Consider the following 20,535-nt stretch of genomic DNA (forward strand, 5'->3'; position numbering starts at 1 on the left):
ACTTGTATTTGCAGCTGGGATTCTTGGCCCCAATGTGCATTACTTTGCACTTGGCCACATTGACGCCCACTCACCCAGCCTCAACAGATACCTTTGGAGTGTCTCACAATTCTCTCTGGTTCTTACCACCCTGAACAATTTAGTGTCATCCGCAAACTTGGCCACTTCACTGCTTACTCTCAACTCCAAATCATTTATGAACAAGTTAAAGAGCATGGGGCCCAGTACTGAGCCCTGCGGCACTCCACTTGCTTACCGTCCTCCACTGTGAAGACTGCCCATTTATACTCACTCTCTGCTTCCTATTAATTAGCCAGTTTTTGATCCACAAGAGGACCCGTCCTTTTACTCCATGACTCTCGAGGTTTCTAAGGAGCCTTTGATGAGGAACTTTATCAAAAGCTTTCTGGAAGTCAAGGTAAACAATATCTATCGTGTCTCTTTTGTCCATATGTTTGTTCACCCCCTCAAAGAAATGTAACAGGTTTGTGAGGCAAGATATTCCCTTACAGAACCCATGCTGAGTCTTCCTCAATAACTCGTGTTCATCAATGTGCCTACTCATTCTGTCCTTGATAATGGTTTCTACCAACTTTTCTGGAATTGAAGTCAGACTGACTGGCCTGAAGTTACTCGGATCTCATCTGGTAAATGGGAAATGGATCTGTTTCTAAAAATTAAGCACCTTTTGTTTGTTTCTTCCCTGTGAACTATCATACTTCTGGCAGTAATGCCCATGACCCCCCCCCACACACCTCTGACAAGTCTACAAGTTCCCTTGCGTACTCACAGCCTGGAAAATAAAAATAAATAAATATTACATAAATAAAGAGAATGCATTGGACATTTTTAAGTTTACTGCTTTAATTCCCCTATACTTAATTAGAAACTGCTTCTGAAATTCATTATGCAGACATCTAAGCAGCTGCTAATGTGGATTTAGGAAGATGTTATCCAAAACTCAACTTAAAGGCTCTTTTTCACACATATAGGTAACACAGTGGCATAATGGCTAGAGCTTCAGACTAGGATGAGACCCAAGTTTTATCTCCATTTTGCCATGACAGCTTGTTCAGTGACCTTGGTACAGTCACACACTCTCAGCCTAACCTACCTCACAAGCAGTAGGGTTCCCCTCACACATCGGGAAGGGGATTTGGGAGGGTGTTCCAGGGTGGGTAGGGATATTGCACAACATCCCCAGCATGATGACATCATCTGGAAGTGAACCTTGCAGTGGGGATATTGTGTGAAGATGCTCTGGTTATTTGCCCAAAGAACAAGTCATATCAGACTATTCTCTCCCCTCCCTCTCCAAATTATTTCATTTATCTTCACTGGAATTTTGGGAAATGTATCTGTTTCTAAAAATTAAGCACCTTTTGTTTTCTTCTGATCATCAGCTCAGACCAAATACCAGTTTCCCTGCACAATGTCTCCAGCATGATGATGTCATCTGGAAGTGACATCATTGCATCAGGGATGTTGCACACTGGGGGTGGAGTTTCTCTTGCTGGCCAGCTGGCTGTTAACAGATCAAAGCCCCCAAAAGCGGGGGAAATCCATCTTGGACCTGGAGGCTGGCAATGCTAACAGGCAGTGAATTCCTAAACAGTTACAACCTTCTAAGCTCATTAACTTTAATGAATTTAGAAGAGTATAACTCTGCTTAAGGTGACACTGGTGGTTGTGATGAGGATAAAATGCAGGTGAACCATGTAAGCTGCTTTGAGCCCTCATTTGAGAGACAGATAGGTTTAAATAAAGTAAATTAACAAACCAAACATGCAACAATTCTTGCTACAGTTGTTCCATAATTTATAACACAAAAGCCTCCCCCCAAATAACTAGTTAAGGAAGAACTCAATTTATATAAATATAATCTTTTTCATCAGTCAATGATTTTTTTAAAAAGTAAAATTAGGTGGACTGAGCTGTGGGCATAAACAGTTTAAGATATTGCTCCTCGTGGAGGGGAGACAGGGATGGATCTCCCTGTGGAAGAAATATAGTTAGCATTAGACATAACAGCCATATTAAGTTAATGTTCTCAGGTTTCATATAACAAAAATATACAGGGATAATCATGGTTTTCTTAAATTTATGACTCTGCAGGCATGGATAAAAATGTATGTATTTCTTAAAAGAAATACGAAGGAAATCCTTGAATATAAATTGCATTTAGCATTCAATTTCCATGTTTTCAAGCACAGAGAAGGCATAAAAAAGCACATAAAACATTAATGATCCTGCCCTGACATTTAAATTCTATACATTTTAATGTCCCTTTCCAGGCCTTCAATTTCTTTTGGGACCTTTTGCTATATATGTAGCATTAAAGTTCCTTCATATGTTTGGTTCACCTCACAGGAAATATACCAATAACTGTAAATATTAAAAAGGGTCTGAAGAAAGTATAACCCATTTTTAAATGGATGACTTAACTTGAACAACTTGCGCCTCCCCCATCTCCAATAATACCATTTGAAATATCAGCATTACATAAAATCCAAGCCTCTGGCAACCAATGCTGCTCCTTGAATTTTCTAAGCAGACATGAGGTATTACAAGTATTTCTTCTAGTACTAAAAAGAAAATGAAATACAACCTACTGGATTACTTGACTCTTATGCTGAATTAGATCATTGGTCCATCAAGGTCATTACTGTCTACTCAAACTGGGGAGGGGGGTCTCATGGGTCTTATTCTTCACATCACCACTTCACTTCTTCTTCTTCAAAAGCTAGAGATGCCAAGGATTGAACCTGGGACCTTCTGCATGCTCAGAAGATGCCCTACAAATGAACCACTGCCTTTCCCCTCTCATATGCAAGCTTCCTACAGGTGAAGGGGTGAACTGGGTAATCAGGAGCCACTTGGCACCAGGAGCCAGTCAGAAAAAAAGAACAGTGTTCTCTTTTTAAAATCTGTAAAAATTCAAACTGTGAAATATTTTAGAATTCTAAAACTTGAAAGTCTTATAAATATTGACGATTGTTCTTTAGCAAGTTCAGTTAGTACATGCGTACTGTAAAGTGTAATATACAGTAACGGTGATATTGAAAAGGCAAGGGAAGATGGGCATCTGTCCTTTTTCTAGCTTCTGCATGCCAAGAGTGCACCTGCCCCAATTCCCTTTGGTAAACAACTTACAGGCAGGTTATTTTTTGTAGCAGGAACTCCTTTGCATATTAGGCCATACACCCCTGATGTAGTCAATCCTCCAAGAGTTTACAAAAAAAACTCTTTACAGAGCCTGCTATAAGCTCCTGGAGGATCAGCTACATCATAGCTGTGTGATCTAATATGCAAAGAAGTTCCTGCTACAAAAGAGTCCTGGTTACAGGTCATGTCCTGCCTTTTCTTGTGGCTTAAGGCAGTTAGAGAGTCAGAGAAGTCTTGTCCTTAGGCTTCCCAACCCCCCCGCCCTGCTGAATTAGCAGCCTTTCCCCCCGATCTCCAAAAACGTGGAAGCGGGAGGGATGGTGGTGGGGAAACGGCGCAGCCTCCCTTCGCAAGGTGCATGCTGGGACTCGTAGTCCTTGCATCCTCTCCGGCTGCTACAGGCATCTCCTGGGGGAGTCTGGCCGGCGGAGGGGGGGGGAACTCCACCCCCAGAGGACCATGTGCGTTTCTACCTCCGGAGACTTCAGTCGCTGATTGAAAGGCTTCCTCTTGGGATGGGGTGTCTGTGTTACTTTGAAGAAGTTGGCAGCAACTCATGAGTAGAGAGGCCAATCCCCCTTCAGTGTTGCCAGAAATGGGGGGGGGGGGGGAAGTCTGCTGAGTACTTCATTATTCTCTATGTGGAGATCGATTCTCATAGGGTATAATGGGGAATTGATCTGGAGGTTTTGGGGGCTCTGGGGGCACTGTTTTTTGAGGTAGAGGCACCAATTTTTCAGTATAGTATCTAGTGACTCTCCCCAAAGTATCTGCCAAGTTTCAAAACGATTGGACCATGGGGTCCAATTCTATGAGCCCCAAAAGAAGGTGCCGCTATCCTTCATTATTTCCTATGGAAGGAAGACATTTAAAAAGGTGTGCGGTCCCTTTAAATGTGATGGCCAGAACTCCCTTGGAGTTCAATTATGCTTGTCACACCCTTGTTCCTGGCTCTGCCCCGATGTCTCCTAGCTCCACCCCCAAAGTCTCCTGGCTTCACCCCCCAAGGTCCCCAGATATTTCTTGAATTGGACTTGGCAACCCTACTTGTCCTCCTATGCATTGGGTTACCCTCAGATAAAAGTAGAATGCATTTTAACAAATAAGGGGTCCTGAAAACAGGTTCTTTTTGGAGTCCAGCTGTTCTAATTTGTAATCCTGTTTTGTTAACAATCTTTAGGCAATATTAAAATGAAACATGCACAGTTTTTTTAAAAGGATGCTGAGGATGCTTTCCCATAAAGCAAGTGGGAATGCCAATCACACTTTCCTCCATGTTCCTTAGGACTTGGGCTTTTTCTTACAGAAGCAGACAATAGGGCTCTATCTGATGGTGCTGCTGAAGTTCCTCTAACTTTCAAAATGATACATGAGACATAGGGGACCTGTGGCTTGAGAAACAAGAGTCAATGCTGACTGTGTGAGACTAAGTCAGATTTCCATCATGATACATTTTATCAAAATAGCAAAAGTTCACTGGCTTATTACATGAATGCATAGAAAAGAACAGAATTTCTGTTCTGCATTTTCCCTGCTGGGGGCAATATCACTCCACTTGTCTTCAGAAAATAACCAGAAATTATAACAGGATCTAACAGTGAAAACATATTTAAAAAGTACAAGTGAAAGCAAGTAAAAATGGGGGCATTAAGCACTGAATACGCCTTAATGAAACATTTTATCAGTTTTTTCTATGTGCACATTTATTCTGGATTTTTGTTTTGCTGGTTATGTTTACTTCTCAAAGCCGAACACCAAGAGTGGCACAATAAAGCCAGAACCAGGACACAGCATTATAAAAGAACAATGAGAGAAAATAACAGACTTCATTAGTCTAACTCCTGCCCCCCCCCCCCAATTATTTATACATCAAAACAAGGAATAGGCATTCATCGAACTTCTTAAATTTATCACCTCTCTTTAGCCTCTCTACTGCATGAATATGCATAATTGGATGGAATAACAAAATCAAATTATTTGTACAGATAAACAACCATCCTAAACCATTATATAACTGTGCTCATAATTTTAGGACACTTTTATATTTAGTTTTAGTGGGACATATGTGAAATATCATGTTAATGAAATATTTGTATGAATTAAAAATAATAATTGCTGATTCTGACCTGTCATTTCCCTGTCTCAACAGAATGATATTGCAGTCCATTCTGTACCATCTAGACAAGGGGAAGTGGGCTTATGTGTGGGGGTTGGGTAAATGTTTGCAATGAACAGTCTGGAACAGTTGTCATATGTGTCAGAGCCCATACGGACTCATATCTGTATCAAAAGATAACTGATTGTTTTAGTTTGACCTATGTATAACTGGAAAATTTCAACGTAACCTGAAGCATCTTGCCTAATATGTTACCATGGTTTAATGGAGAGCTTTGAAACAGGGTGGACTAGGAGACAAAACTAGCTCTGGAAATGGCCCCATCCCTAGATTGCTCCATCCTTGCCCCCAATGGAGGGGGAAGTAGGAAGAGCAGGCTCACAATTTGCACTCATTATGATCTTTTGGCAACTTGTATTTCCCTGCCCCTCCACTCAGTAGTTGCATCCACACATGCATCTCTGTACTCATGGCGGCAGCAGCAGCTATTTCTGCTCACAGCTGCTTGTTCCTCCTATTTCAGTAATCTTTTTTTCATGGTGACTGTGGATGTGTCTGCTAACCCTCAGCTTGTGGTGGCAATGGCTATTTTTGCTGTTTGCATCTGCCTGTCCCTTTTCCAGTTGCATATGGGCCACCTGTCCATCTATACCACTGCATAGTGATGGTTGCTGATGTTGCTGCATTCCTTTTTTCCTGGCAGCTGAGCCTACCTGTCCATCCTCCTGTTTGTGGTGGTTGCTTGTGCTGGTTCTTCCCTTCTCTCATGGGGGCCTCATCCACTTGCCCATACCTTCACTCATGGTGGTGGCAACTGCAGCTTCTCATGTCTCCCACAGACACCCCCCCCCCAATGCAGAATAACAACTGCTCCTTACTCAGGGCAGGGTGGTTTTTCAGTGCTCTTAATGGCCAATCCATCATTACTTTGAAATAATGTGTCTATGATGTAATCCAAGTTAGTCACATACATTTCATTTTGAGAACCACCCAAACCAGGTTTATAATCTCTGGAGTATATTACCATTGCATTAATTTGTCTAGGAGGGACTCAGAATACAATTGATTTGTTGTCTGTCTCCTTGAGAATTGAATACATCCTCAGACTAGAATAGCTTTTTTGTACTGAACCTGTCCTTCAATTTCTCCTTCTGCTGCTAAGGTTTCATAACTTCCTGCAATGTTCATTCTTAAGCACTGCATCTTTTGACATCCACACAAGATACTACTAATAAATTTTATTAGCATTAACATTAAAACTTAAATGCCTTCTACTTTATTGATGCAACACCAACCATAACTGTATTCAGTAAACATCAGTGAAGCACAGAGCCTGGTTGGAGATATAGTTCCCTTCTTCCAAGTGCAGAATCATCTACCTGAAGACTTTTTTCTACTGTTTAGGGATGTGTCCTTGGAATGGCAAGATTGCGTCTCTAACGTGATACCTGTGAGCATCACACCATCCACTGAAACCTGTTCTGTGCCCACCGAGTGTTTTTAGACAGTGAACAGGCTCAGATGGGGCTTTTGCCCAGCAAGGCTTTTGATTGATCACCGGAGATCCGTTTGGATGTGTAGATTTTTAAAAACATTGCTTGGCAGAAGCTGCCACCACAGCACAAGGATCTTCATTGTGTGACGGAAGATAATCCATGGTAGCCATTTTGGGACTGCATCCTGTAGCAGCTCTTCTGTGGCAGCCGTTTTGTGGCTGCACCCAGCCGTTTTGTGGCTGCAAAGGTGCCCACAGGCTAAAAAGGTTGAGGACCTCTGCTCTAATGGAAGATTCTTCACTTAACAGAAGGGAACCATTGTGTCCCAGCCCGCATATATACATTTAGGGGGGAAATGTAAAAGGGCAAGGAAAAAGAAATCCATGGAACAATTCCTGCCCTCCCTGGCAACAACGGTATCCTTTATTTGTTGCTGTTTATAAAAGGAACTATAGCAAAAAATGCAAACTTTTTATAGTGACCATAGAAACGAAACTATTTTTGAACAAATGATTTAAAATGCATAATATGTCTTGTTATTTTTCTAGTTAAAATACATTAATATCACCAATTTAACATCACCAAATCGATGGTGTGGTCTAATTGGGAATACTGTATACAATTCTGGTCACTGCACCTCAAAAAGGATATTATAGCATTGGAAAAAGTGCAGAAAAGGGCAACTAGAATGATTAAAGGTTTGGATCACTTTCCCTATGAAGAAAGGTTAAAATGCTTGGGGCTTTTTAGCTTGGAGAAATGTTGACTGCGGGGTGACATGATAGAGGTTTACAAGATTATGCATGGGATGGAGAAAGTAGAGAAAGAAGTGGGCATTCAATGAAATTGCTGAGCAGTCAGGTTAAAACGGATAAAAGGAGGTACTTCTTCACCCAAAGGGTGATTAACATGTGGAATTCACTGCCACAGGAGGTGGTGGCTACAACCATAGCCAGCTTTAAGAGGGGATTGGATAAAAATATGGAGCAGAGGTCCATCAGTGGCTATTATCCACAGTATGTATGTATGTATATGTATATATATATATATATATATATATATATATATATATATATATATATATATATATATATATATATATATATGTGTGTGTGTGTGTGTGTGTGTGTGTATGTGTATGTATGTATGTATACACACACACATATTTGCCACTGTGGGACACAGAGTGTTGGACTGGATGGGCCACTGGCCTGATCCAACATGGTTTCTCTTATGTTCTTAATTTTAGTGAATTATTCATTGTAATTCATGGTGGGTTGTATCCACTCTTATTTGCTATGGACACATCTTCTTTTATATTGTGACACACTTCAGAGTTAATGTAATTGTGCTTGCATTTTCAGTTTGGCATGCAAAATGTTACAACCTCATGACATAGCTCTGTCCTAAAAGCAGTTTTTTAAAAATCAGCATGAGTCCCCTGCCTTTATGAAGGTACTGATGCTAATGACAGAATTTTATGTTATATCCCTAAGTGATGCTTAAAAATATCCCTATGAACTGCAACCTGCAACCACCTGAGACATTTTTTAGCAGTTCATGTCCATGCCTTGGGAAATCCTCTTCTATTTTTGCCCCTTATTCTCACTCCTCTTTGATAAGAGAATTTAACTCCATCTCTATCCCCACCACCACCTTATTTCAGACCTTTCAAAAGCCAACCTGGTTGACAGCATGATTCTGATTTAAAGGGTGACAGAAATTACTATCACTTTTCAAATTAGAACTTTCCTCTGCCTCTTTTTAAGCCTCTAACTCCATCCATTGTGAAGAAAGGTAGACCAAATGACATTCTTTTCTCTAATACTACTAATTATGCTTAATTTTGTGCCATAAAAAGCAAAAAAAAATCAAAATAATGAGATGAAAACAGTGAGATATTTAAGCTTTCTGCTACTGGTGGGGACCAGTGAGACATATTCACCACCCCCATCCCTTTGCCTATTTAATCCATGTTTTTAGCTGTAAGTCAGAAATTCATTAATGGACATTAGGAATGTAGATGCTTCTTGTTCCAATCCATTCTAGAACACAAAGGCACAGAACTTCATTGACTAGAGTAGTTATTTGCCCAGCCTGCAGGGAATGGCCATGGGACAGCCTTAAATGGGCTTCCCCTCACAAGCATTTGTAGGCTGCTGCTAACCCACCTACCAATCCTAGGAGCAACATGGGACAAGAAGGTTGCTAGAGAATTTTGTGCTTTCCTACAATTGGCTTTTTAGGGGGCAGTGCAGCCTCAATAGGGATGGAATAAATAGGCCTGGTCTTGTGATTGGTTAAAAAAGGTAGTCCCCTGTGCAAGCACCAGTCGTTTTTGACTCTGGGGTGACGTTGCTTTCACAACATTTTCACAGCAGACCTTTTACAGGGTGGTTTGCCATGGCTTTCCCCAGTCATCGATGCTTTCCCCCCAGCAAGCTGGGTGCTCATTTTACCAACCTCAGAAGGATGGAAGGCTGAGCCAACCTGAGTCAGCTACCTGAACCAGCTTCCCCTGGGATCAAACTCAGGTTGTGAGCAGAGGGCTCCGACTGCAGTACTGCAGCTTTACCACTCTGCACTACGGGGCTCTTGTTAGGACTGGTTAGGCTACAACTAAGCTTTGTCAAGAAAGAGGCATCGATAGGGATATTTAGTAAGTAACCTGAGGCACTAATGTTAATTCCTTTAACAGCCCATTATTTGTTCCATGGTGGGGTAGGTTTCTGAAGGAACACCCTTGACACTGAGCAGCATCAACAACACTTTTATTTGTCTGGGAGGCATACTGAGGGAGGAAGATTAAGTTTGCCATCTCTTAGCAAAGTTCATATGCAGATGAGAATAAAAAAAAGTTGGAGAAGCCCAAATGATGGTGATTATGAAAGACTTCCTAATGTGGCTTGCTCTTAAAACTTTGTTAAAATATTTGATGAGCCACTTAAATAAATTAGTTAACCTAAATATGGTGGTAGTGTACTTTGGAGGTGGTAGTGCTGGGATAATTGCATTTGGTGCACTGCTTCAGTCTTCAAGAACACTACTATAAATTGAAATAACTGCTTTGAAATACCAATATTTCATGACATACACACTATGGGTTCTGCAGCATAAAATCTCTCTATATATAATATTCAGAATCTTACCAGTATGAATCTACATTTTATGAACATCTGTTCATAGTAAGAGTCTCAGATATGATCTTGAGTTATAAGTTTTAGTCAGAGGTCAAAGTTATAGCTAAGTTATAAAGCTCAGAATATCAAGCGAACGTTCAAAGTTGATTTATAACACTACTCTATATCTAATAGCTAGCCACAACTTCCACACAAGACCTTTTCCTCCATTTACATTTTTCCTCCAGCTTTGCAACTGTCCTGGAAGCTGCCTGGAAACTCTACCATGGAAGCAGAGAAAGAAAGCAACAAGCAAGATATTGCTTAGAAGGTGCTGGGGTGCCAGTTCCCAGGTGAGGGTGTGAGATTCCCAATTTTGTGGACTCCTGTCCACTGCTAGCCACTTGGCTGATGGGGGGAAAACCTACCACCAACAGTGACCACTCACAGCCAGGGCCAGCTGTAGAGCACATGGTGCCCCAGGCAGACTCACTGCCTGTGCCCCACCACCCCCTCCATGGTGCTGTGGCCCGCTGCCACCCCACTGCCTCCCTCTGCAGCACCTCTTCCTCCTCCCTCCCTCCCTCCCTCACCATTTCAATGCCTGGGAAGGGGTAGTGGTGTTCCATGCTACCTGGGCTCTTTAAACACCGCTCCCCGCTAATCAGCTGATCAGTGGGTAAAACTGCGCCGGAGGCTTGCAGCTCCTATGCCAGCCCTTCAGTGCAGTCACGATCAGTGCGGGGTTGAGGCAACAGTGGCCGGAAGGATGAGCGAGCTGCTGAAAGAGAGGCTGCCACCACTGCCTCCCCCCCTTCCTTCCTGCATCATGGGGGAAAGGAAGGAGGGAGGACGCAACAGCAGCTGCTCTTTCATTGGCTCACTCGTCCTTCCCACCGGTGCCCCCTCAACCCCATATTAATCATGATCATGCTGGAGGGCCGGCATAGGAGTCACAAGCCTGGTCACTGTTTTACCTGCTGATCAGCTGATCAGTGTGGGGGGGCAGTGTGTGGGGGGCAGCCTTTAAAGAGCCCAGGAAGTGCAGCATTCCCGGGCATTGAGATGGTGAGGAAGGCAGAGGAGGAGGAGGATGGGGAGGCAAATGGGGGGGGGAAAGGGCAGAATTTGGTGCCACTGCCCTAGGTAAATGCCTAATTTGCCTAGTGTGTGGGCTGGCCCTGCCCACAGCCACCCCTCTCCCTCCCCTCCTATGAGATTTAAAGGGCCCTCCAACTTATCAGCAGTACAAGGCTGGCTGATTAGCTGGATGACCCTTTAAATCTTGCAGGAGGGGAGGGAGAGGTGTGGATGCATGCCTGAACTCCAAGCAGCAAATTCGCTTCTTGGAGTTCAGGCATGTAAAGGTCCCTATAATTGCCTTTTGAAGAGCAGGGGCATTATATGCCTGAATCTCAAGCAGTAAATTTGATTTGGAGTTTAAGTGTGTGGCCCCTGCTCACAAAAAGCATTTAAAGGGACCCTTTAAAATTCTTTTTAAGAGGAGGGGCTGCATGCATCTGAACTCCCAAGCAGCAAATGTGCTGCTTGGAGTTCAGGCATGTGTGGCACTGGCATCCCTGCTTGCAAAAACAATTTAAAGAGAAGGTCCCCTTTAAATGGTTCTTGCCGGGGTAAAATTCTATCAGGAGCTCCTTTGCATATTAGGCCACACACCCCTGATGTAGCCAATCCACCAAGAGCTTACAAGGCTCTTTTTTGTAAGTTCTTGCAGGATTGGCTAATCAGGGATTTGTGGCCTAATATGCAAAGGAGCCCCTGCTAGAATTCCACCCCTGGTTCTTGCAATCTGGTACGAAGGAAGCCTTCCACGGGGCTGCATCCTCAACATAATAATGTCACTTCTGTGTAATGCCATCATGCTGGGAACATTCCTGTCCCCTCAAGGAATGTCCCCAAAATCCACTGCCAGGGAGGAGACAAGACCTAGCAACCCTAGAAGGTGCTGTTGGTCCTTCATGGGCTTGGCCATGCCTCCACAGAACTTTCTGTATGGAGGGGGATCACTGAGCTAAGGATTTTAAAGGGCTTGAGGGAGGAAGTCAAAGAAGACAAACCAGCTTTGGCTCCCAGCATAGAAGAGAGTAGAGCTGAAAAGTAGAGGTGGAGTAAGGTGCTATTCAACCCAACCACTCTAGTCTGAAACCAATGGAAGGTTTATCAGCCACACTGGAGCCTGACACGTGATAGCCATGGCCTGGGATATGACAATGTCACTGATACAGGTAGCAGGCTGAAAAGAGCTCAAAAGCTTATGAATCTTCTTATCAAGCCACACCAAAATCAAGCAGAAATCAGGAGGCCCAAGGAGTCCTAGCTGGAGTACATTTTATGAATAAAGAATCTTGCAAATTATTAACTCAACAACATGAAACAATCACAAAGCCTTCCATAAAAATAAATTGGAATAGTTTTAACAGAGACCTCAGTCACAATTTTTCTATAAACTTCTTGGCCTTTATTGCTCTCCCTAACTATCTCTGCTGGAATACGTTCCCTAGCATTTTAGATGTACTAGATGTCTATTAAATCCTGTTAGGCTGCAGACCCAAGATACAACCAGGATTCACAGAAAGAAAGAAAAACATCATGTGAGAAGAGAATTCAAAAGCATGGCTTATAAAGTCTCTCTCAAGCAAAAAAAAATGAATGTTTGATTTAGAAATGTAAGTTCAAACAAATGCTTCTGTTGAGTCAAGAAATTGCATAGCTTCAGTTATGCAATTACTTGCGTTACACACACACAAAATCAATATTTCACATGCTTCACACTAGCAATTGTCTAAACAGATTTCATAAGAAAATACTTTATAGCTCTGTAAAATATTCAAGAAGATGTTCACCAGAAAAAGCAAAGACCTGGGGTCACATGTGCAGACCTGTGGAGTGGGGAGCAATGTTCCCTCTAAGGTGAGGAGTCTTGTGAGCAAAAATTCTACTTTGTGAGCTACTGACATTAAGGTTGTGAACTACTGCATAAATTAGTTTTCTCTGGAGCCATTTTTCTTGAGCTAAGACAAAAATGTGTGAGCTGGAGGTTAAAAACTGTGAGCTAGGTTAGAACACTAGTGGGGAGGAGAGTGACATGGAGTGGGGCTCATGTGCTTACACAGACATGGCTGGGCTGCGTTGCTGGGGGGCTCTACAGCAGCAAGGCCCTCAGAATCTGTCCCCTAGTCTGACCAATTGCGTGTTTGCCTGTTATGACTGGTACTTAGGCAGGCTATGGGAAGGAGTCTTCCCTCCAGCCCATCAAGCTAGATTAAAAAGAGGCCCCACTGCACTGCAGCACATTATTGGCCTTTTGGCATTCAGGGCAGAAGAGGCTAGAGCCAGTGGCGTCGGGAGGGGGGGGGCGGGGAGGGCGGCCCGCCCCGGGTCTCGGGGGCCCCTGCAGGTCTGGGGGGCCCCTCGCAGAGCCCCGGCCGCTCGGGCACCGTCAGGCACTGGCTCCAGCCTCCCGCTTCCCTCCCCGCGGCGAGACCCTGGGCGGGCGGGCAGGCGCAGGCCGCCGGTGGGAGCCCCCGACGCAGAGTCCGCGAAGCGCCGCTCGCCGCCAGGGGCAGAGCGCGGCGTCCCCGAGGCGCCCTCGCGCCGCTGCAGCTCCTTCCTCTCCCTCCTTCCCGGCCAGTGGCTCCGCGGCGCGATGGGCAGAGGGACGGTGGCGGTGCAGAGGCTGCCGCTGCTGCTGCTCTTGAGCCCTGGCCGCTCGGGCACCGTCAGGCACTGGCTCCCGCTTCCCTCCCCGTGGGCGGGCGCAGGCCGCCGGTGGGAGCCCCCCCGACGCAGAGTCCGCGAAGCGCCGCTCGCCGCCAGGGGCAGAGCGCAGCGTCCCCGAGGCGCCCACGAGCCGCCGCAGCTCCTTCCTCTCCCCCTCCTTCCCGGCCGGTGGCTCCGCGGCGCGATGGGCAGAGGGACGGTGCAGAGGCTGCCGCTGCTGCTGCTCTTGGGGCTGCTGCACTGGGGGCCCGGCGGCAGGGAGGGCAGGAAAAGCTGGAGGCGGCGGGGGCAGCAGCAGGTGGGCGGCGGCCCGCGAGCAGAGCGAGGCGGCAGGGCTGCCGGTGGAGAGCTTCCCGCTGGACTTTACCGCCGTTGAGGACAACATGGACAGTTTCATGGCTCAGATCAAAAGTCTGGCCCAGTCGCTGTATCCTTGCTCGGCGCAAAAATTCTAACATAATTATGTATATAAATTTGCTTCTTTCATTTACCCTGTCTCCACTCAGAGGTTGTACTCCAGTGTCACAAGCCTCAGAAAGGTAATACAAAGCTAATGAGAAATACAGATACTCCTCCTAGCCATGCAGGTGTTTCTGTTCCTGTGCTTCTCAAAACCCTCCCCCTTTTTCTACTCCCTGATCCCACAGGTACATCTGCACCATCTCTCTGTTGCCTTTTTCCTTCTATATATGGCAGAATACTTCCCCCCCTTGTCCTATCTCGGCTTCTCTTTGCTGAGTTCATAGGGTACAATGGAAAATTGATCTGTGGAGAAGGCATTTCTCTCTTTAAATCGCTTCTCCAAGCCAAGTCAGCTGGCAGATTGGAGAATGCATTTAAAGTTAAAGTTGCTTTCTTCCCACCTCTCCTTCCCCATCTTCCTCGGGAGGTGGTGGGCTCTCCTTCCTTGGAGGTTTTTAAACAGAGTCTAGATGGCCATCTGACAGCAATGAAGATCCTGTGAATTTAGGGGGAGGTGTTTGTGAGTTTCCTGCATTGTGCAGGGGGTTGGACTAGATGACCCTAGAGGTCCCTTCCAACTCTAGGATTCTGTGATTCCTTCCTTCCTTCCCCTGATGCGCATGTCTTGCAACTCTCAAACATCGGATGTTTACTTTATGTGGCTCTTTCATTAAGTGAGTTTGGCTCTCCCCACGCCCAATGGCCTCCGTGCCGCCACAGCCCCGGGGGCTGGGGGTGGAGGGGTCCCCTGCCTGCTGTGTTGATCTGCTCCTCTGTCCAGTGCACTTTGATCTCAGCTAAGGAGCTGTGTTGTGTCCTCACAGCAACCCTTTGAGGTAGGTCAGGCTGATGGAGACTGGCCCCAAATTGCTTTGGAGTAGAGGGGACTGCTCCACTGTGCCACAGCCTGTTGGGGAGTGCAGTTTGAGTTCAAGGACCTGGGGGTTACCAGTAGCACAGGGGTGGCCAAACTGCTGCTCGGGAGCCACATGTGCCTCTTTCACACATATCGTGTGGCTCTCAAAACTCTCTTGAGTTACTCCTGAAGGTTTTGGATCTAAAATTGGTTGTGAATGGACATGTCTGTCACTCGAGGTTGCAAATTCCCCATGAGAACGCAGTTTCTAACACAGAGCTTTTGTTTTTGTGGCCAGTCCAGGTTTCTTGAAATTCCCACTGCCCTGTAGCTGGCTTGGAGAAGGCATTTGTCTCTTTAAATCACTTTGCCAAGCTAGCTGGTGACTTGGAGAGTGCATTTAAAGTTAAAGTATATTTCTTTCCACTTCTCCCTCCCTCCCCATCCATTTCCTTCCTCCCTCCCATTGTAGTGGTTAAGTGTGCAGACTCTTATCTGGGAGAACCAGGTTTGATTCCTCACGCCTCCACTTGCATCTGCTGGAATGGCCTTGGGTCAGCCACAGCTCTCGTAGCAATTGTCCTTGAAAGGGCAGCTTCTGGGAGAGCTCTCTCAGTGCCACCTATCTCACAGGGTGTTTGTTGTGGGGGAGGAAGATAAAGGAGATTGTGAGCCATTCTGAGACTCAGAGTGGAGGGCAGAATATAAATCATCTGTCTGTCTGTCTTCCTTCCTTCCTTGTGGCTTTCAAACATCTGACATTTATTCTGTGTGGCTCTTACATTAAGCAAGTTCGGCCACCCTCGCAATAGCGATTGTGCGTGATCCTGGCCTTCCTTTCAAAGCGTTCCAGGTAACATCGGTACAGAACTTCTGCAGCCACGGAGAAGTCCCCAAGAAGATTTTAAAAAGTAACCTGGATCACCTGGGGAAATGATAGGTAATGTGCTGGCATGGCTGCTGTTGGCACAGTGCTGTTAAATACTTCTGGGCCCCGTTTTTTTTGAAAAATGGCTTAACTTTACTTGGATTACTCCTAGGTCAAAGTCCACCGGCTCCTCAGAGATCAACAAAAGTTCCAGAGTATAAGTTTTCAGGAATCACTTCCCGTTTCCGGCAGGTGGCACGGGGGAAATGATGTCACAGGAAGTGATGTCACTTCCTGTTTCCGGCGGTGGCATGATGTCACCGGAAGTGACATCGCTGGAAGTGACGTCACTTCCTGTTTCCGGTGGCGTGCACACACGTAGGGGGGCCCACATAAATCTTGGGCCCCGGGCCCCCAAAGCCCTAGCTACGCCCCTGGCTAGAGCAGTGAGAGTAGCAGAAGCATCAATGTCAGGAAGAGCAGGTAAGAGGGGCAGTATCAGGAAGTCCAGTGTTGGCAGCAGCAAGGCAGTGTGCGGCAGGACAATTGGGGCATTAAGCAAAGGGGAACTGAAAATCACTCGGCTCCTCAAACTCCTTAGTCAGGCAGGTTGGGGAGTTTATTAGACTGGAATGAAACCACTCGCTATCAATCAGGCCTCAATTTCAGTCCCTTCCAAGTTTAGCATGTGCCTGGAGAACCAATTGCTGAATGTGTGGTTGGCTTTTCCATAATTCCCTGCTTTTTATACCCCTTCATCGGGTAGCCACTCCACCCTTTTTCTGCTTGAGGCCTCAGGAATGAGAGATGATCTCATTGGTGGAGCAGCCCCTAGGATAAGAAAAGTGGCATGTCAAATGATATTCACTGGGTGTCTTTTTGGGTACCACTGAACCACTCCATAACACAACTGCCCAAAGGGAGGGAGGGTCAATGTCACCCTTACCTCTGCTTCTTCCACCAGGAAATATCACAGTCCCAGAATGGGGACTAATTTTTACTCCTGTCAGGGAAGAGGCACCATGAAATGTCCCCCTGAAGACCATGTTGATTGGACCCGGATAGGGACGGTGGCTCAGTGGTAGAGCATCTGCTTGATAAGCAGAAGGTCCCAGGTTCAATCCCTGGCATCTCCAAAAAAGGGTCCAGGCAAATAGGTGTGAAAAACCTCAGCTTGAGATCCTGGAGAGCCGCTGCCAGTCTGAGTAGACAATACTGACTTTGATGGACCAAGGGTCTGATTCAGTATAAGGCAGCTTCGTATGTTCAAGCTGATCCCAGAGTGAGATGTTCTAAGAACTCTGGGTCCTTGGGAACAATCTATGATGCAGGGAGTACTCAATTTGGTTGCTCCTTCCAATCTGTGCTTTATTTTCACAGCTGCTGCAAGCTTCTTGGCTTTAACTAGTACTGGGGGCCCAATCACATAGCCAGTGTCAGAGGCAGGGGTGTAGACTTTTCAATTTGGGGGGGGGCAGGGCTGGGGCCAAGCCAGAGACATTTGATCCAGTGACATCATAGGGAGGAGCCAGTGACATCACAGGGAGAGACCTCCATTATCACTACCTATAAATTTATGGAGAAACTCCCTTCCCATAAATTTAGGGAACACCCCCCCCAACAATGCCCATGGACCAGACCAAACTCAAAAAAGGTGGGAGTTGGACAGTGGAATAACACATTGGGTAACATGTGGGGGGGAGCCTGGGGCCCAGTCAGAGACATTTGATCCAGTGACATCACAGGGAGAGGCCTCCATTATCACTACCTATGAATTTATGGAGAAACTCCCTCCCCATAAATTTAGGGAACACCCCCCCCCCCAACAATGCCCATGGACTGGGCCAAACTCAAGAAAAGGTGGGAGTTGGCCAGTCGAATAACACATTGGGTAAGATGTATAAATCACAGTAAATTGGTATAAAGATAATAAGGATATAAAGATAATAGGGAAAGGGAAAAGGAAAGGTCCCCTGTGCAAGCACCAGTCGTTTCTGACTCTGGGGTGACGTTGCTTTCACAACATTTTCACGGCAGACTTTTTACGGGATAGTTTGCCATTGCCTTCCCCAATCATCTACGTCCCCCCCCCCCGCAAGCTGGCTACTCATTTTACCGACCTCGTAAGGATGGAAGGCTGAGTCAACCTCGAGTTGGCTACCTGAAAACCCAGCTTCTGCATTCCCGGGGGGCTCTACAGGAGCAAGGCCCTCGGAATCTGTCCCCTAGCCTGACCAATTGGGTGTTTGCCTGTTATGACTGTCTAAGTACCAGTCATAACAGGCAAACTGCAGCTTTAACACTCTGCACCACGGGGCTCATATAAAGATAATAAAGCATGGGGCTAATATAAAGAAAATAAAGCAGTCAACAAATGTGAGAACTGAGTTGGAGCCCAGTGGCACCTTTAACACCAACAAAGTGGTGTCTATAGCCCCTTCACAGTGCCTTCTTACCTTTTGATATTTTTTCAGACACTAGCAACAAGCATCTGAAAAAAGGCACAAAGATCAATGTTTACAAAGCGGTTGTGATGACAACCCTCATCTACAGCTCCGAATCGTGGGTTTTATACCGTCATCACCTGCGACTCCTTGAGCGCTTTCATCAGCGCTGCCTTCACACCATCCTCAACATCCACTGGAGTGACTTTGTGACCAACACTGAAGTTCTCAAGCGGGCGGAGGTTACCAGCATCGAGGCACTGCTGTTGAAGACGCAGCTGCGCTGGGCAGGGCATATTTCTAGGATGGAAAACCACCGCCTTCCCAAGATTGCCCTGTATGGCGAACTCTCCACCGGCCATCGAAATAGAGGGGCACCAAAGAAGAGGTACAAGGACTCCTTGAAGAAATCCCTTGGCACCTGTCACATCAACCATCACCAGTGGTCTGACCTAGCCTCAGATCGCAAAGCATGGAGGCACACCATCCACCAGGCTGTCTCTTCTTTTGAGAACGCACGCATAGCTGGTCTTGAGGACAAAAGGAGATTGAGGAAGAATCGCACTGCTACAGCACCAACCCTAAATCAGACTTTTCCCTGCAGCCACTGTGGCCGGACCTGCCTGTCCCGCATTGGTCTTGTCAGCCACCAGCGAGCCTGCAGCAGACGTGGACTATTGCACCCTTCTTAAATCTTCGTTCGCGAAGCCAAGCCGAGAGAGAGAGAGAGCATTTCTGGTGTTACACACACACTCAAATATTTCTCTGACATGAGGCATGCGGATTTTTTTTCTAGAGGGTAGGATGGGGTATAAATTGAGATGAGGAGGAAGAAGGAGAAGGAGGAGGAGGAGGAGATTATTATTGGATTTATATCCCGCCCTTTACTCTGAATCTCAGAGTGGTCACAATCTCCTTTACTTCCCCCCCCCCCACAACAGACACCCTGTGAGGTAGGTGGGGCTAAGAGAGCTCTTACAGCAGCTGCCCTTTCAAGGACAACTTCTACGAAAGCGATGACAGACCCAAGGCCATTCCAGCAGCTGCAAGTGGAGGAGTGGGGAATCAAACCCGGTTCTCCCAGATAAGAGTCCGTGTACTTAACTACTGCACCAAACTGGCTGTCACCAACCACATGTTGGGTTCAGCATATGCTACAGTTTATCAGGGAAGCTGTTGATACCTAAATCATTCAGTTTTCACTTATACTCAGGTATCAAACTTTCATTTCATTTCATGTATTCAACATATCCTGCCCTACCCACAAAATGGGCTCAGGAGTGCTCACGTCATAAAACCAATAGCAGCAAAACAATAAATAAGATCAATGATTACTAGCAAAAAACTGCTCATATCAGATAAAATAAGTTTGTGTGTAATCTAAATGAAACAGTGTACATGCACACAAAAGCTGATGCCAGAATAAAATTTGGTTGGTTCTCAAAGGTGCCATTGATCTCAAATTTTGTTCTGCTGTTTCAGACCAACATAGCTATGCCACCTGAATCCATTAGGAAATTTTTAAAGGCTTCTGCTCTTCATGTCCACCCACACTCAGTCTTACTTTTCCCCTCAAATGTAAATTGGAACCAAGCAAGTATGCTGAATCCACCAAAGTGTACCTGCAGATTAAAAGTGGGTGTAGCCAGCCAGGCTTTATTTTCCAACAGACACCAAACTTATAAGGATTGATATGTGCTGGATATCAATACTTTAGTAATTAATCCAGAGAATCCAAAAATACAACTGAAAACTTTTGCAGATCTCAATTACCTTACAATATCAAGAGTCCTTCAACACTCTAGATCGGTTGGATGGATGAAAAAAATAGTCACTTTTCCTAGAACTCAGAGAGGTCTGTATCGCATGTGTGCTGCAAGAGCTATGCCAGGAAAGAAAGTTACCAGATCTCCCCACCCCCTTGGCTCAGGTCTGTCAATGTATTGATTTACCCAATTAGAGTTTACCAACACTGGTTAATATACATATTGACATCTAGCCTCTGGCGGGAGAAGTTTCTCCATCCCTCTATCTAATCCATTTGTGTCTGTTTTAGCTTAATTAGCATTTCTAAGAAGCTAAGGTTGGAAAGGCATCACACCACTGACTTTGCAGCTCAGAGGGAAAATCACACATAGACTTTATCACCTCATTCATGGCTTTGAAGCCCCAAGTTCTGTGTTGGTTGCCTGGCAGGGGCTCAGCCCCCACCGTGAAAATCCAGGGGGGAGCTCGAGCCCCTGAACCCCCATGTAGTTTACACCTATG

General features: G+C 45.6%; 1 non-coding gene across 1 annotated transcript; it reads left to right on the forward strand.

Moving 5' to 3' along the window:
• The first annotated feature begins 16,892 nt into the window (after positions 1–16,892).
• On the forward strand, positions 16,893–16,959 carry TRNAI-GAU (transfer RNA isoleucine (anticodon GAU)). Its single transcript has one exon. It is a non-coding gene; the product is annotated as a tRNA-Ile (tRNA).
• The last annotated feature ends 3,576 nt before the right edge of the window (positions 16,960–20,535 follow it).

Source organism: Heteronotia binoei, chromosome 9 (assembly GCF_032191835.1).
Source record: "Heteronotia binoei isolate CCM8104 ecotype False Entrance Well chromosome 9, APGP_CSIRO_Hbin_v1, whole genome shotgun sequence".
In the NCBI taxonomy this organism is placed as follows: Eukaryota; Metazoa; Chordata; class Lepidosauria; order Squamata; family Gekkonidae; genus Heteronotia; species Heteronotia binoei.